The following is an 18510-nucleotide window of genomic DNA, read 5'->3' on the forward strand; positions in this document are numbered from 1 at the left end:
AATTAAGGTTGTGGGCTGAAAATGCCCCAAGAGGTGCAGTATATAATCATTTAAAATAAGTAATCGTAAATAAAAAAATAGCATCCACAGTAACAAAAGTGAATTTCCTGCTAATATACCTTGTCTTGCACCCCAGGACTACATAAAGCAAATCTATTTTGAAAATAGTTTTTCATTATATTTCACTCATAATGGCCATGTTAGTTTACTTAAATGGCAATATATCTCAAAATTTAACACAATCAATCTCTTAATTTAGGCATTTGAGAATTCTTTTGGTATTTAGTATAGATCAGTATCACTGTTACAGTAATGTAAAATGACATTGCTTCATTTTTTTGGTATACTGTCCCTTTTAATATTGTTAACAAGTCTATTTTAGGGTCTAAGGTAATTTTTTCTCCAAACTTTGAATGGCTTTTAATATTTGCTTCCCAAATCCTCTAGCATAGGCACTGGACCACCAACAGTGGACAAAGGAGATTTAAGTCTCTAGTGTGAAAATGCCGCCAAAGGTATAATGCAAAGCTTGGGCCACCAGTGAGCAGAAGTTAGTCACCACTAAATCTCATTCTTTTCCTTTCAGTGGGACTTACACATGGCTTATTTGGGTGATTTTGTGCCCTTTGTCTTTATTGCATAAACATCTGTTGGTGTAGGAGTAGGCAGTGTTTTCCTGCTGACATTTAGCTGAAAAATTCTATGAAAATTAAATAATACAATAGTTCTAACACTTCCAGAATGTTCAGAGTAAACATACCATCTGAAAATGTGCACAAAGAGCAAGAGTTCTGTCAGAAAGTTACAGCATTTTGCTGAGTACTTACTTATTTGAATAATTTATACATCACTTTTTGTTTGTAAAAAATACTAAGCTTGTGTGCAGCCAGCTAAAATACGGTTAAAATCAATACATTACAAAGATAAAATAAATGATACTGCATGACACATAAGTGTTCACAAATAGTTCCAAAACAAATTAGAACTCATGGCATCCAAAGGCCTGAGAGTACAGTACATAAGTTTTCAGCAGACCCTCTCAGGACTTCTGACAATTCAGAGGGGAAGCAGTTCCATTTGGGAGTGGGGAGAAGCACAACTGGAAAGGCTGTCCTTTTGGTCACTGCCTGATGGACTTCTGCAAGCTGGGGTATGACCAGCTCTGTGGGATCAATCAAATCTATAGAGGAGAAGGCATGACCTCAGGCAGACTGTCATCAATAAAACCTTAAACAAATCCCATATGCTTTCTAAGGATTCACTTTACATTTAGGGATGCTTGAGAAATTAAATCCGGATTCCAAAGAAAACTCATTGGATCTGCACCTGGTATAAACTGTATATCAGAAGTGTGGATTCCAAAGCAGAGCTACAGTCTGATATGCATTTTAGTCCAGGAATGGTTCATGGGGCAGCCATTCCCAGCCATGTCCCTCTTACAGTGTTCCTGACAGGGATGGCAACAGCATCACTGCTACAGGGCAGTGCAATTTTCTAGAAAAAGAGGTACTAGAACTCACCTTTTATGCCTCCCTTGTCTTCTTATAATGACAATGGTGCCCAATAGAGATGGTCTGGAACTGAGTTCCTGCAAGTTCCAGCTGAAAAAATCCCTACCCCCCATCCATCTGCATGCCCCCTTGAGGGCCTGGGGTACCCCATTGTTTAGAAGCAGATGTCTGGAGGGAGGAAGGGGTTCAGGGGCTGCAGGGTGAAGGAAAAACAGGTGAAGCCCAGTTGCACAAATTCCCCCTGCTCATGCTACTTTGAATCTCACCCATTGCAGTTATCAACAAATAATTATGATCTCATCATTAAAAAAAACATCCTCAGCATACTGTCATCTTAAAAAAAAAACCCAAACCAAACCCTGTAGATTTTTAATCCTAATAACAACAGCTAGCTTGAAAGGTTTAATGTGGAAAAATTGATCAGGTTTAAGAACATTAGAGTTCTTAATTATAGACATAAATGAGAATTTTTTTCTTGGGGAAAATCTATCAGAAGTTGGCAAAATGTGACTGCTTGTTCATTTGAAATTATTTTAAAAATAGTTTTGTTGGTACAATTTTAATGGCGGTAGAACTAAATGAAATTAAAGTATAAATCATATATAATTTGTAGTATGATAATTGTTGGTGATGTCACATAATAATGATCCTTTTCATATATCATATAGTGTTTTACTGAAAATATTTAGAAGTAATTTGGAAATAATTTAAAAGGTCCACTTAACCCCAATGTAGTACATTTGGAATATTTAAAATATACTGTTGCAATTAGCAAATTGTTTAGTAACGGCAAGAAAAGATGTATTGAGCAGCCCTTTTAACAGAAGGATACAAATGAGTCCAGACTGCGGCACGACTAGGAGAGAAAAAAACCCCACCAGCCACTCTTGGACAGATTTATTGAAAAATTGCCTTTTTTTAATCCACTGGAATGTCAAGACAACCTTACATATTTTTTTCTCCTTTGTAATCAGTAGGAATTACTGTTTCATGTAATTAGAAACACAGGATGCTGCCTTATGCAGAGTCAAATCACTGGTCTATCTAGCTCAGTATTTGTTGACACAGACTGGCAGCACTCTGTGAGTTCTGGGAGGAAGACCTTTCATTGCCTCCAGACAGCCCCCCAATCTTAAACAACTCCTAACCCACAATAATACTATAACCAGACTTAACACGGACACTGGCACCAGAGCCTGCAATAAACCCAGATGCCAACTTTGCTGCCACATACACCCGGACAACACCATTACTGGCCCCAACAACATCACACATACCATCTCGGGACTATTTAATTGCTCATCGTCTAACATTGTGTATGCCATCAAATGCCAACAGTGTCCTTCAGCTCTCTATATTGGACAAACAGGCCAGACCTTACGCCAAAGAATAAACGGACATAAATCCGACATCAGGAACCACAAGACAGAAAAACCAGTAGGAGAACACTTCAATCTCCCAGGACATTCTATACAAGATCTCAAAGTAGCTGTTCTATTACAAAGGAATTTCAGAAATAGACTGGAAAGAGAAGCTGCTGAATTGCAACTTATCACCAAACTTAAAACTATGGAGAGACCTGGTTTGAATAAAGACATTGGATTCTTATCTCATTATACATGACAAAGCCATTTTTCACCTTCTCACCCCTTGCTTTTTCCTGTTAGACCTATTGCAGTCGTTAAGAGTCGTCAACAGGCTCATCGCAGCTATCTGCCAATCACCCATTCCCACCACCCTTCTGAGTAATACCCCTCCCCACCTTCTCACTATATAGAAAGGTCCGGTGACTTCTGTTTCAGTGTATCTGAAGAAGTGTGCATGCACACGAAAGCTCATACCTAGAACTAACTCAGTTGGTCTTTAAGGTGCTACTGGAAGGAATTTTTTTATTTTGTTTTGAGACTGGCAGCAGTTCCTGAAGATTTCAGACAGGAGTCATTCCCAGTCTTCCTTGGAGACACTGAGGATCGAACCTAAGATCTTTTCTATGTGCTTTACTATACATTTTCATTTATCCTTCTACAAGACAGTGGGGGAAATGTTTCATGAACATGACTTTGAATTCTTTACGCAGTGCAGTCTTATACATGTCTACCCCAAAAAGGTAATTCTCAGTACATTACTTTCTGAGACCTTTTGGCTTAGCCTTAGAAGTTAGACAGGGAACAGGAGAAGGGGGCAAAGAGGTGGAAGGTGGTGAAGGAGGTAGGTGGGTGCCATGATGCATTTTGTCCCTATCAGCAGTTAGGCCAAGAGGCAGGCTTCAGGTGTGCCTACAAGGAGGAGTGCCTTAGTCACAGACTAGTACAATGTTGGGCAAACCTCTTTGGCAGCTCACTGCTTAAGGCAGCCTCCTTTTGTCTGTAGAGCATGCAATGAAAGGAAAGCTTGGTCCAGGTATAGCCAGGGAGTTGCCAAGTTTTATTCAAATTATGTCTTAGACATCTTGGGGCAGGCTTGTGAAAATGAGGAGGATCCAAGGGAAAACAAATTGACTAGAAGTACAGCTAATCAGTTAGCTGATTTTTTTTTTTAAGTAGCTAATTTATGAGGAAGGAACATTTCTATATTGCTTCCTGCAATTACAAAGGACATCTTAGTTCTTGAACCATCTGGGGTGTGAAAGCAAATGCATCTGCGTAGCCCAAATTGATCTGAAAAAGATGGGAAGGAAACTTCTCGCTGTGGAAAAATCATCTTCCCCACGCTCTTCCCCATCATGCCTCTCCATTTCATAATGTCATTTACAAGTCTGTCCACACGTGTACATGCCCTACACTTGGTTGCGTGCATAAATTGTTTGTGCATTTTTTAATGTTTTATTTATTTCTTATAATTACTACTTTTGTCATGCTGTATGTATTTTTTCCCCATGTGGTAAGCCGTCCTGAGCATGGTTTGAACTATGGAAAGGTGGTATACAAACAAATGTATGTATGTATGTATGTATGTATGTATAGTTCCACAAAATTTCATTCAGCACTGATGGGGTCACTGCACTGGGCTTTGGGTTTCTTGTCGTTCTTGAGCTGCTGGGAATGTTACCTGCAACTGCATCAAAAGAAGTAGTTCTTTGAGCAAATCTAGGGGGAAAGATGCATGGTAGGGCTATATGTGTAAACCAGGTCTTAACACTCTTCCCGGCCTCTTTGCCCCCTCCTTCTACTTCCCTCCAACCCCTTTGCTGGGATCTTGACTTACTTTGGCAGTTAGCTGCGTATGTAACAGGGTTGCCATGGAAACAGTATCCAGCACACTGCGCTCTGTCTCTCTGTTCTCTCTTGTCTTTCCTATCCCACCCTCTTCTTCTGTTTCTGAAGCCTGTTGCCATGGAAAAACTTATAATCAACTAAAATTCTCAGATCCCCTTCCTTTTGTTTCATACATTAAGATGCTTTATCTTGAGGAAGGCTTAGGGACAAGGCTTCAGTTTCCTCTTTAAAAATCACAATACCTTCCTGATGGTGTGCAGGTGTGTGATGTCTTGTGTCCTCTGTGATCACAGCAGCATGTCCTGTCCACCTGCCTCAGTATCTTGTATGATACTGCACAGGATTTTTTTTTTGTGGAGGGGGGTAGGATTCTTCTTGAACTGCCTGATGCTGCTACTTGATGCTACAAAGCTCTTGTCCAAGCAAAAAAAATTTTTTTTTAAATTGTACTCATATATTAGTACTCTCTCTGTCGATGAACCCATATTACTTTCCCAGTAATCCACAGGAATGAACACAAAGCTCTCTCTGAGGTAAATTTGAGTCATTCCTTGAAGCCCAGTGTCAGCTAACTTTTGGATATCTTGTCCTGCCTCATGTTCCCATGTTTGCTGCATTCCCTGTTTCCCCACTCCTACTTTTGGGGCTGTAAGGAACAGTGTCATGAATAGCAAACATTAAGGGTATTTGTGAGAGGTGAAATTAATTTGTTGGAGTTGGTGTGGGTAAGGAAAGGTGCTATTATAGCACAGGCCAAAAAGGTGAAAGTAGGATGACGGTGGTTATGGTAATGATGAAAAGCAACAAGCAGTTCAGGTGTTGGTAGTGAAGGGGAGTCACTGACAACAATGGCAGTTTAAATAAAATGACACTGAAAATGGTTGTGGCTAATCGGGGACATGACTGTGATGAGGAAGAGGAACACGACTAATGGAAAATCTGAGATGTTTGTGCCTGTGATTCAGGATGCTACTGTTGGCTCTGGAGTTGTATTTGATTTCAGTGCTTTTATTGAGACATATCCTAAAGCTGTACTTTAGCTACATAAGAGAACTGATTTTATCTTCGTCTTCTTTTGTCTTTCCCTCATGCCTCTCTCACAGTTTCACTCTCTTTCTCTCTAACACACAGTTTTATTAATATTGCGGTCTTATCATTTAATTAGTCCTGGGAACTGTTTAAAAGTGGTATAAAAATCTAACAAACAAATGAATACATAGTATTAAATGAGCTGCTTCTGATAAGTAGTCTCAGCCTATTGGTTCCCTGAGGAACCATGCCCTCTTGGAAGGTGAACTGTGAACATGATGTCTCAGGAAAATGAAAATGAACTTCAAGGAAGTTTGAAAATGTGGTTTGGTTAGGAAAGGGTAAATAGATTAAATCCAAAGTAATTTCAGAAGCTTTAAAGAACATGTTTCTATGGAAACATCAACCCACAAAGGAGAGAGAGAGAGAGAGAGAGAGAGAGAAGGAAGAATAGAGAAAATTGGGAACTTTTTTTTTTTTGGAAAGGCGGAACCGCCATGATCAAACCCCCACATAATATTGACAAAATAATAATAATAACTGTTCATTTTAATTGATTTCCCATAAAAAATATGATGTTGGGGGCTGAAACAGCTCTGAACCACGGAATATATATATTAATGCTTTCGAACGTGAAGGTCCATAAACAATATTTTTATTCCATTGCTGGAATTTGATCCAGTGTTCCTACATGAGGCATGCTAGGATTTGTGTCACTCAGATGGTGATGGCTTAGGGCAGCATAGCATTTTTTCATTAAATTTTGAGGTCTTCTAGAGTGATTCCAGTAAAGTAGTGTCAGCACATTCCTTTGCTTTTCATTTGGGACAGTAAGGTTGTTTCAGACATTATATTGTTGTAAGTTTTTTGGGGGGAGGGGTGTCACTGTATGATGCCCGAGTCCCTTCTAATCCCCAATCCACCAAGGGTTAAATCTAATGGAGAATTCCATTGTTGAGTTAGCAAGGCAAGGGTCATGGTCGCCACCAACACAAGTACTACATCAATACAGTATGGTCATTACAGGGGTGGCTTTGTGGCAGAGGACACATGGGTGGGCCCACTCCATCACCTGGCTGGTAGTGAGAGAGACAGAGCTGTATATGAGAGAGCTGGCCTAGAAGCAGGCAGAAGCCAGAGAGACAGAACCATTCTGGGGTGTTAATGCTGTGAACTCTCCATGTTGAACACCCCTTCTTACTTTTTGCTGTCCTTGGGATACTTTCCAATTTGTGCCTTCCATGTGTCGGAACCTGACCCCCTCTGTCCTTTCTGCATTATCTCTTCTTCTTGAGCAACAGAAATACATCTGCAGAGAAGGGAAGGTTTGTTCTGTCTATGATTATTGCCAAGGTTTAGCTCTCTTTAAAAAGTACTGTCTCTAGTCCACTTGTAATCTCCCTTAGTAAATAAATCTGAAAGCACTGAAACAGTCCATAAAAGAAGAGAAAGTTGTTTAAATGTCAATCTTGTGATGTACAGGATTCTAACCCCACCTGTTCCTGTTCCTATAGGAAAAGAAGCACAAGAAAAATTCTCATCCCCACATTCAACTATCACTTCTTAGGCATTTTGCATGGAATTGTTTTGCCACAAATTCTACCTGACACTTCCCAGATGTTCTCCCCGAACAACCAGATGCACCTACATCCCTCAGCTGAACAAGCCGTCAGCACCATAGTAGTTGACGTGGCACAGGATGCTGGTGGAGCATGGGTTGGGGTGCGGGATGAGTGATACAAGATTTGGCAGTTCACCTGTGATATGCACCAGAAAACAGTAGGAGTCTAATCTGGAACTGAACTGAATTCATTTGGGTCTCTTAGATTGCTCTTCATCTCTCATGAGAACAGGCTGTTCTGAGAATTTTTAAGGTCTAAAGTAAGCCTGCATGTCAGATCATTGTGAGGATTCCAAGATAAAGGTAGATGAGATGGAAGGGAAAACATGTAGCATGTATTTAATTTAATTAATTTATACACCACCAAATCAACTATGTCCTATGAGTGTTTCACAATTTACGTAACTGTTTGCAGAACAAAGGTGTGGCCAAGATGCTGAGCCAGGAACTCGAAAAGTTTCTTTTGCTATCTCTTTTCCTGCCATCATTTCTAATTAGGAGGCCCTTGTCATCTGATGAAGGATGACCATATGGAATAGGAATAGGAAATCCTACATTGATTGACATACATCTTTAAAAGGCATGTCAATCAACAAAGGATTTCTTCTCTCCATCCCTTTGAGAATGTCGTCTAAAAGATCTAAAAACAATGCCCATAGATGTTAGTGCTCTGTCTTTAAGATTCAGCTGTTCTCAACTGTTATTTTTTGTCAGCTCATCAGCACTCTTTCTCTCCATTCTCACAATGCCTTTGTTTCCTCAGAATTATGCTCTGCATATATTGCCAAGAATAAAATTGATTTTCTAGTTGTTGGTTTTTTTGCATTTTCCTCTTGCTTCTTTTGTTTATATGTCAGATTCTGTCACATTGAAAATAGAAAGGGCCCTCTGCTACTAATATTGGAGCAGAGTTTTTGTTTTGTATTTTTTTAACTGCTTGTTTTTGGGAAATTGTGAACCTTAGAATAAGCATGCAGTTTTCAGACTGGATGTTCATGACTCTGTATTGTAACAACTACTGACATAACACTGTATTTGTCTGTGCGTTTTGTGTGTGTTTGTGTGTGTGTGTTTAAGTGTATCTGAGAGACCTCTACTGGCTGAATTGGGGCATTTTTCAATTTGCCTATACTATGGCTCAGGTTTATCTCGGATTTCAAACATACTTCAGATCTGTTTTATAGGTAATGTTAAGCAAAGATGGCTTGCTTCAAACATTAAATTAGTAACAAAATTAATATGAAAATTAATTTAATCTGTCATAGTTGGTCTTCTGTACACCCTGATCCCAATTAGACCTTTGCAGGTTTAAAAGAGCAGGCCCAGATTAGCCTGATCATTGCAATGTAGGGCTGCCTTCTTCTGTCAGACTACTGTAACATCTGCCTACTCAGACTAGCAGTGGCTTGCTAAAGTCCCAGGCAGCAGACTTTTCCATCCCTGCAGCCTGAAGTGTTTATTAAAATAAGAAATGCCAGCAGTAGTGTGGTGCCAAATTCAGAAGTATAGGGTCCCTTCATGATAGCCATAGTCACACCCTTGCACAGCCAGATCATACAACCTTCTAATATTATGCAATAATAATAATAAGTGGGTGCATTATAATGATCAGTGCAGATAGCCACATGCTAGATCTAGTTACACATACATGGGCAAATGATTTGAGGTGCTCCAGTATCTTCTTTCAGAGTGACTCAAGTTGTGCTTTCTTTGAAGTACCATTGTTTGTAACAGAAAATGCACACCATTATCTTGAAATTGAAGCAACTTGTGTTTACATTGTTCCTAAATGCAGAACTTTGTAGCATACAGAACAACACTTCCTCACTGTTCTGCTTTTATTCAGGTAAAACAGTAAGGAAAAGCAAACAGTCTTTGTTTTTCAAATTAGTAGAAAACCTCACCTGGCTATTTGATGTTATACACCCTACTTTTGTAAAACAATGTTAAACATACTGGGCTGCCAAGGATGAAATCCTGTACCCACTTACCTGTAAGTAAGTCCCATTAACCTAAAAGAGACTTTTGTTCTGTGAATGGTTAATGAGTGCTTAGACATCAGCTTCTGCACAGTTGGAGACTCGCAAAAGCCTCTTTGCAAAGGTCCATCTCAAATGCCTGCTGAGGCAGCCAAGGCGGGGACACCTGCTGTTGCAAAAAAAGGAGCCCGTTTGCACAAGCAAATCAGCAAGATCCTGGCTGCTTAGGAGCAGGGTCAGTGCAGAGAGTAGTGGCATGGAGGTGCAGCTCCATTGGCCATCAATGGTATGTATCCCAGCAAAAGAGTGACTATTTAAAAGTTGGGCAGGTGAGACAAGCAGAGGTGCATCCAGAGAGGAAGAAAACCAGGGTGAAGCTCTTTTTCCTCTCTACGCCTAAGGCCTAGGCAGAAGCCCCGGGGAAGGGCTGAATTACCAGCTACTGGGTCTGCCTCATGACAAGTGAATAATTTAGAAAGCAGAAGAATACCTGATTCAAGTTCACTGAAAGGATTGAGAGGCAACACTTGGTAGCAGAGGACTGTTAGTGCAAAATATGTAATAGAGAATCCAGTAGTCCAGAATAAAAGAATATTTTTTCCATTATTATTTATTTACTGTATTTATAGTGTGCCTTTCAGCCTGAAGTCTCCCATATGCACAGGGATATATGCAGTTCACCAGATTCACTTCATTATTGTGGATTCTGTTACCCCCAAGTTGTGTGTCACATGCTGGAACTGTTTTTTATTAACTTGGGAGGGAAGGTATATCTCAGAAGTTATAATTCCAAACTTTTTAATTCTTTATGGAGTCTTCCAGTGGTCTGCTTTTGAGTCATTACTTTTATCAAATAAATATGCAACTATTTGAATTTTTGGGACTGAGGAAAGTCTGAAACCAAATATATACGGGGTGGCTTTTGTTCCTTAATGTTTCTAACTAGTGTCTTTGATGCAGGTCTTGATAAAACATCTCAGTCTAGATTATCATGGGTCATTGGTACTAAATCCTTCCAGAAGGAGTCCCTAAGAGCAGACAGCATGTGACCCAATAGTGTTTTTTTGAATACAGGTTAAAAACTGGGTTTAGTGCACCCAGCAGAATTAGAAAGATTTTAAAGCCTCATATATTTGCTGCATATGTTACCGACATAACCATTAAAAAGTTAGGAAGTCATTAGAGTCCTCATCCAACCCTTGCAACCTACAACTTGTGACTTCATCATCCTAACATTACTTCACCCACATTTACCACCCACTGCACACATGCCTTCTGTCTCCACATGCCTTCTGCGTTAGTTCAGGAACTGGGCTTCTTTCCCAGTTCCTTTGTTTTCCCATGTCTCTCTCCCTACATTTGAAGTGCGGGGGACAGCAGTTCAGTGCCTTTTTTTTTTGGGTACATCAGTGCTTTTGTCCATAAATCATCAGTTCTGCAGATATTGCTTTCATTATACCAAATATCCCTCAGGTACTGATGTCTTGCTGCAAATATTAACCTCTGCTGTGGCTATTGTTTGCCTCTGCTTCAAGTTTCTTCACCACTTTCTATTGCCCATCTATGTGTCAGAGACATTTCCTCTCTTTCATCGCTCTCATCCAGAAATGCTATGCACATCTTTCCTTTTAACCCTTTATTGAACTGCTTGTGAGAAATCATCCATTTCCCCCACTGCTCACCAGGCACCCTATTGCATATTCCATGAGCATCTATTCTTCTTATACCTCCTGCAGTTGCAGGTTATCTCCCCTCCTCAGTGTCTCTGTGTTGAGACAAGCCACTGAGCCAATAAGTCAGGCTTGCAACGACGGAGAATGGAATCCTGTTACAGAGCTAAACAAGTTATCAATTACCCTAACTGAAGGAGAATCAAGTTTTACGAGTTGATTATTTTTTTTTTAAAGTCAGACCTCCATTTGTTGTATTATCAGAAAATGTAAAGTGTGCATGTATGTGTGTAGCCTGGAATTTTCTGTATGGCGACTGTGTTGAGCAAAACAAGGTAACACTTTAATGAGGAAACATGTTTAAATATTTGATGTGTACAAATTTTCCCAAAGAATTAGAGAATTCATTTGCTCACTGAAGCATTTGCATGTCCAATTGGGAGACGAAATCTTACCAGTGAAGTGTGAAACTGCTTTGAGTGCAAAGCTTAGCATGCTCCTTTCTCTGGGGTAGCACAAAAAAATCCTCTCCCCCACCATTATTAGTTTTGGTTCTGAATGAAGAATTGCCAAGCAAATAAGAGCCATTTGGTAATACATTTTGCTGACCATTGGATTTAAGGAAATAAATGACTGGCTGATAATTCTAAGAGATCCCTTGTAGAATTCTATACACGTGCATGGTATCTCAAAGCTGCCATGCTTAAAATCCCTGGATCTGATTATTGTTTGGAGGCTTAGAGAACTGTGCAACACTGCTGCTTGTGAGGGATGTTCAATATTGAACATTATTTTTATTTAAATGCTGTTTCATTAAATGCTAAAACACAACTACAAAAGTTTGATGCTGGCATTTCACAGCTTCCCAATATCACAGCCTGAGGACATTTGGCAAATGGCCTTTAGTGTTCTATCTGCAGATCTCAATTCTTTCACTACCTGGGTAGGCAAACTGCCCATGAGGGCTGATTTTAACAAAGAATCAAGAAGAAGAATTAAACAGATGAAGCAGCATTGGAAAAGGCTTGAAGCCACTTTAGATTTTAGATGAACAATTTTGCTTCTTTAAAGTAAGGTGACGTCTTGCAGCAAAGAACTGTATATGGCACTCTCCCCCACAGTTTTTTGTTTGCATTTTAATGAAGAACTACTAAGTTGCACTTCTCAAACCAGTACATGAACTGAAACACAGCTATACTTCAAAATTCATACTTTCCCAAATTTTGCAGTGCAGCGTTCGAACTGCACAATGTGTACAAAAATGCTCATTTTTTGGGGGCGGAAGTGTGCATATTACTGAAAATGGTCAAAGCTGCATACAAAAAATGTGTATATGAGGGAAAATATGCACAAAAATGCTGGTGAATTTCCATGATGAATTTTTAAAAAATGCAAATTGCTTATAGAAATGTAGAGTGCTGAATTTAAGATTGGAAAAATGACAAATCGAGAGAAACCCAACATGACAGATTTGTCCATCCTTAATCTCACAGCATCAGCTCACGCATGTGAGGGAAAAGTGACCATAAGCAAGACTCTGAGATCATGTGAGTACAGCATCCAGCCGCCCAACTGAAGGCATTTTTGGACATATTTTGCAAAATATGCCTATGATTTCAGACTGTTTGTCCTTTTCTGTATCTGGCAGTGGGATAATTCTTGCCACATGAATAGAGCAGGCTTATCAGCTGTCACACACTTGCCTCATGTCTATCTGCCTATTTAACAACCTTAATTACAGATTGGTGATACACCCAGGTTTCAGTGATACAAACCAGGTCAACCCTTTCCTCCATGATTAAATCATAGAGCACTAATGTTTTATTTAACAGTGTTGTCAGATTAGGGGAGTTATAGGCTCCATCACCCAAATTCTGCAAGCTGAGAGGCAGCCAAGGAGAGGCAATGGTCTTCTACTAACCAATGTTCCTTCTATTGGGCTGCCTCCCAACACCATATCTCCCCTTGCCCATAACTACCGGGATGGTGATTCCCCTCCTTCCTTCCATTTCCCAAACACTACATATATATATAAATAAAATTATAATATAAACATATAAGTGGTCATTGGCTACAAAGATAATCACTTAATACCCTTTCCCAACAAGGATACTGGTAAGACTAAAGCACACAGGGCCAGGGCACCAATTTTTTATGTGCAAAATCTCAATGCTTTTTAGAGAACTGAAATAACCACATTTCCCAAGCTGCATAAACAGAATTATACTTCTTTTTAAAAACTTGCAATAGCATACAAATATATTAAAGTGCTTTTTACTCCTACCTGGCAGTACTTTGCAAAATAGTGCAATGACTGACAAATAAAGTACATGATAATTAATAGATGCTAACAGCTTAAATGCATGCAGTTCTTAGCAGCTTCATCGTATATTATGAAGTACATAACAATTTGTAGATCATATATTTCGAAGTGCATACCAATGCATGGAAGCTAACAGTTAAAGCTCACAATTCATTGCAGTTTGATCATGGAATTCAGGGTCTGGCCGCCACGGCGAAGGCGGAGACCCACTAAAAATCGCAGGCGGGAGAAGCCTGTGAACGTGGGATTCGGCTGGCATCTTTTGCGCCTCCCCTACTCGCGGGGAGACCCGGTTTCGGGGATCCGGAGCGATGTGGTGTGAGCGGCACGGTGCTTCGAATTGACTGCTTCTTTCACAGAGTGAAGCTGCATTGCTGTTGCCGGAGAGCGCTGACTTTTTCCTGTGGACGATTTGATTCTAAACAACTACCCGTGAGTAGAACGGAAAATTGGATTTTTAAACGTCTTAATTTGACACCGAAACGGGGAGGTTTCAAACAGGAAGTCCACCTTCCCCTTTTGTAAATAGATTGAAGCAAAGAATTTGCAAGCTAAAGTCTTGGAAAGTCCTATGTAAAGGATTAAACTTCCATCGGCTAAAATCATTAAATCCCCCTTGGAGGCAGGAGAAGAGGGGGGAAATTTTGGATCGCGTAAGCCTGCAGAAGAGAGTGAAGAAAGTTGGATCACCACCGCTCTGAACCTGGAAATGGACTGCTAGTAAGACTGACGTTTTTGGGAAAGTTCATTGACTGTGACAGTTAGTTAAATAAGAGAAATACATTGCTTTCATTGTCTCCTTCTGCGTTTAAAAAGGAGTAAAAGTAGCTGAAAATTGAAACTAATTTTACTGCTTGAACTGTGCTTAAAAGGATTGATACAAACAGAAATTGTTTCCCTTTAGAGGGAGCCTTTGAAATTGTTACAAGAGTTGGGCTGGTGGAATCTCCAGCTGCAAGAGAAAACCGTGAGATTGACCTTGGTTTGCTTGAGAATGTCGACAGAAGAAGCCTTAGTGATTGCACTATGCAAGATAAGTGAGTCATTGGAACAGCTCCACAAGAAGACGGATGTGATGAATATTAAAATTGATATTTTGGGACAAAAAGTGACTAATTTGGGACAAAAAGTGAACATCTACACAGAAACTATTCAGGAACCGATACAGGAATCTACTCTGACATGCCAAATGGTGGAGAAAGCGAGGGAGAAAGTTGTGGTTGTTGTACCTAAAGTAATACAAGTGGAGAGGGAGAGAGCCCCAGCCTTACAGAGGCAATTTGATGATTACAAGTTGTTGCCCTCTATGATTGAATTCAGAGAAAGTCAGATTGGAACCCTGCTTGGACTGGAGAAGGAAAGTTGGATAGATCACCTCATGCAGGGATTTACTGACCTTTGGGATCTGGACCTGGGTCAGGAGGAAATTGGAGTTGTGGGGACCTGCAGATTTGGAGGGACTTTGAAACACGTCCTGAAATATCTTTTGGATTTTAGTTTTAACCACGGAGATGTGGATGACATGTCGAGAAGGAATAAAAACATTGTTAGGTTGGAGCTCCCCCGAGACCTACTCTTCAGCATCAAAGAAAGGAAATTAAGAACAAGATCAGCAGAAGACAAAGTAAAGCGTATGTATAAATACGAAGAAGATTTGCAGAAGGGACCTGGAAAAGAGTTAAGAGCCTCGGACAGAAGATCACCAGGTTGATGGACTATATGGAATTGACTGGCAGAATCCGAGACCAGGGAGAAGAGACAGTGGAAGAAGATTGGAAAAAGTTTAAAGTTTATTTATAGAAATAGGGTAAAATTAATGAGTGTTAGAAAAATGTTGGAATGAAATTATATGGCCTTAGTAGAAGTGTTATAAGGAGTTAAGCATAAATAAGTATTATAGTATTAATGGAAATAAGGTTAAAATAAGTTAAGATATTTATATGACAGAAAATAGTGAAAGATGGAAAGGATTTGCTGAAACAATTAATAGAAGTGGAATACAAAAAGGGAGGTGAGAGGAAGTCGATGAAACAAGGGAATGAAAGATAAGGCACTGAAATGGTATGATGTATGTTTTTAAATTGTTTTTGTTCTGTTTTGTTTAGTTTAATGCGTTAATGTTGTGTGGTGTATTGTTTATATATTGTATTGTATTGTTTTTTCTTTCTTTTGTTTTTTTCTTCTTTTTTCTCCTTTTCTTTTTCTTCTTGTTTGTAAGGTTTAAAAGTAATAAATATTATTTAAAAAATAAAAAAATAAATAAAAAATAAAGTAATCAAATAACCAAGAAATCTAGACTGTGCTGTTGTTGTTGGCAACCGTCTGTCTCAAGAGGCAATGGAGTGTGCCTCTGGGGGTGAAGTCAGACCACTGTGAAAGCAGCTACTAAGTCACCTCCCTGAGGCGCGAGCCTGGATAGTATGTCTGTATGACCTGGGCTGCCCAGATGACAAGACCCTCTTCTTGGCATTGCTGATGTGGTCCAAAGGAAAGCAGAGCACTATGTTTGGCACCAGCTTGGCGGCAGGAGTTGCCAGAAGGAGGCGTACAAGGCACCATCCACCCATCTTAGGGACTCCACTCAGGATTTGCGTAGGGTGTTCTTAGCATTTTCTTCTCCCGAAAATATCCCACAAGGCAGGGCATGTTTAGGATCAGAGTTTTCCTTCTGCTAAATGGGCTACCTTCCCAGGTTGATGAGCCCCATCTGCCCTTCACTTCCCTGTACAGCATGTGCAGACCTGTCTTCTCCATGGTTGGTCCCATCCACTCAATCCGCTGGAGCCTGTCTTTGCATACAGTAGAAGTCCCTAACTCACCAAGGGCTTGACACCCATCGGCTACCCTCACCTGGTTTAGCCAGCCAGTTGAAATTGTTTCTTGGGTTGTGGCCAGTGTCGCATGTCGACAGCTTCTAGGAGCCACAAGTGAGAGCTAAGTACATGGTGGGGACCAAAGATGGACAAGCTACCGCAGAAGGAGCATGATGTGTCCCCCACTGGAGTAGTACCCCTAACACCCCATATATTTAATGCACATTTAATACAACTCTATTTGTTGTGTTAGTTATAGAACCCTCCTTGGGTGAGATCCAGGGAAGGAGCTGTGCTCCATGTGTGAACGGCAGATTGATTTCACATCCACACACCCTAAGGCTGTCTACATACCATACATTTAAAGCATACATACATACATACATACATACCATACATACATATATACAATGGCATCTCGGGTTACATACGCTTCAGGTTACATACGCTTCAGGTTACACACTCCGCTAACCCAGAAATAGTGCTTCAGGTTAAGAACTTTGCTTCAAGATAAGAATAGAAATCGTGCTCCGGCAGCGTGGCAGCTGCAGGAGGCCCCATTAGCTAAAGTGGTGCTTCAGGTTAAGAACAGTTTCAGGTTAAGAACGGACCTCCGTAACGAATTAAGTACTTAACCCGAGGTACCACTGTACCATACATTTAAAACATACATACATACATACATTTAAAGCATACATACCACATATTTAAAGCACATCATTTCCCCTAAAGGACCCTGGGAACTGTAGATTACTGTACTGCACACAGAGCTGTAATTTCCAGGATCCTCTGAAAGAAATCACATGCCTGAAATGTATCGTATGTACTTGACCTTAGAGTATGTATGTGAAACCAACCTACCTTTTGCACAGGGCAGCTCCACCCAACACAGCTCCTTCCCTGGAGCTCACCCAGAGAGGGGTCTACTACTAATACAACAAAGAGAATGCTTCCTGTTCCTCACTCCTCCCACAAAAGATGACTGACTTTGGTGTAACCCCATGCTGTTGAGCAGCCCACTGCCCAGAACTGACTCAGGTGCTGAGGATTTCAAGGGTTAGCCTCACTTCCTTTTGCTTGCATTCTGGAGCTGCTAAAAAAAAATCTCAATGCACTTGAAGCAGCACAATTCCTCGACAGGGCAGATGTTCCAGGAGGAGGGGGGAAATAAAACAAAACAATCTGGCACCCCTTTTCTGTTGTTGTCAGCTCTGCTTCTTCTTAATCTTATTGACTCAGATGATGCTGAGGGGCATTTTATGTTTATACACATGCCACACCCTATAAGCTATTGAAAGCATTATGGGCCAACATCAGTAAGATTTGTTTTGGCAGAAGCTGCATTTTTCACATATGTCTCTACTTTTTCAAAAATAATGCTTTATATTTTGCATCTCGTAGTTGGAAATTGATTCATGAATAAAAAAAATAATCAACATATATTCATAAGCTCCTCACAGACCAATTCTATGCAAATTTAGTCAGAAATTACTGTCATTGAAGTTAGTGGAATTTACTTCTAAGTAAGCATCTTTCGGATCAGGCTGTCAATCATTCTGAAGATACGTTGTTCAATGAGGCATTTTGCTTTCCTTCATCCTTTCCATTTTGGTTTGCTGTTTCTAACTTCTTTTCAAATCTACATTGGCTTGGATCCAGATTCAGAGTTGTCTTTCCATGGACAGATAGCCTTCTTTTGTGGATGGAAGGAATTGAGACTCCTGCTGGAGAAGGGAGGGGGATTTTTTTTTTTTTGTCAATTTCCCTCTGCTGCCCCCAGCACCACTTCCCATGCTATCCCAAAGGGCCCTTTTCAGAGGGCACTCAGGGCCTCAAGGGGACATTAAAAACCTGCAGAAATTGCCTCCCACCCTTTCTCCAGTGGGAGCATCCCATGAGCAGAGTTCCACTCGTGGGACTTCTGGATCCAAACCACAATGATGACAATAGTACAGAGAGCAGTGACTTAAGGTTATAACAAATCTTCATTTTACAACATATTAAATGTTTGTGTTTCTATGGATTCCTTTTGTGTCTCTACGCTTCTTTCTGTTTTGTTCTCAGCTGCTTCAGGCCAGCTATTAGGTGTGGGGGTTTTTACACTTCAAATTGTACATCTTGCTGAGAGAGAGATTCCTGGTATTCTTGCCATGCACCTTAATTTTGTTATCTCATGTTTGTTGTTCTAATATTAGCAGATTTTTCACTTAGCACAGTGGCATGAGGACTGCTGAGCATATGTAGAGTATGGGGCTTCTGACTTCACTGATGGTAACCTGTTTTCAGTACTGAACTTTGAATCATGTTAAGTGACAGAGACATGAGTGCCCCGAGTTTCTTCAGAGTGCA

The 18510-nt window shown here is 40.2% G+C and overlaps 1 protein-coding gene across 13 annotated transcripts in view; it reads left to right on the forward strand.

Annotated features, from left to right (window-relative positions):
- Positions 1 to 18510, forward strand: part of GRIN2B (glutamate ionotropic receptor NMDA type subunit 2B) — a 298063-nt gene that overhangs the window by 188708 nt on the left and 90845 nt on the right. The gene's annotated exons all lie outside the window — the stretch shown is intronic.

This window comes from Podarcis erhardii (assembly GCF_964252035.2).
Source record: "Podarcis erhardii genome assembly, chromosome: 10".
Taxonomy (NCBI): domain Eukaryota; kingdom Metazoa; phylum Chordata; class Lepidosauria; order Squamata; family Lacertidae; genus Podarcis; species Podarcis erhardii.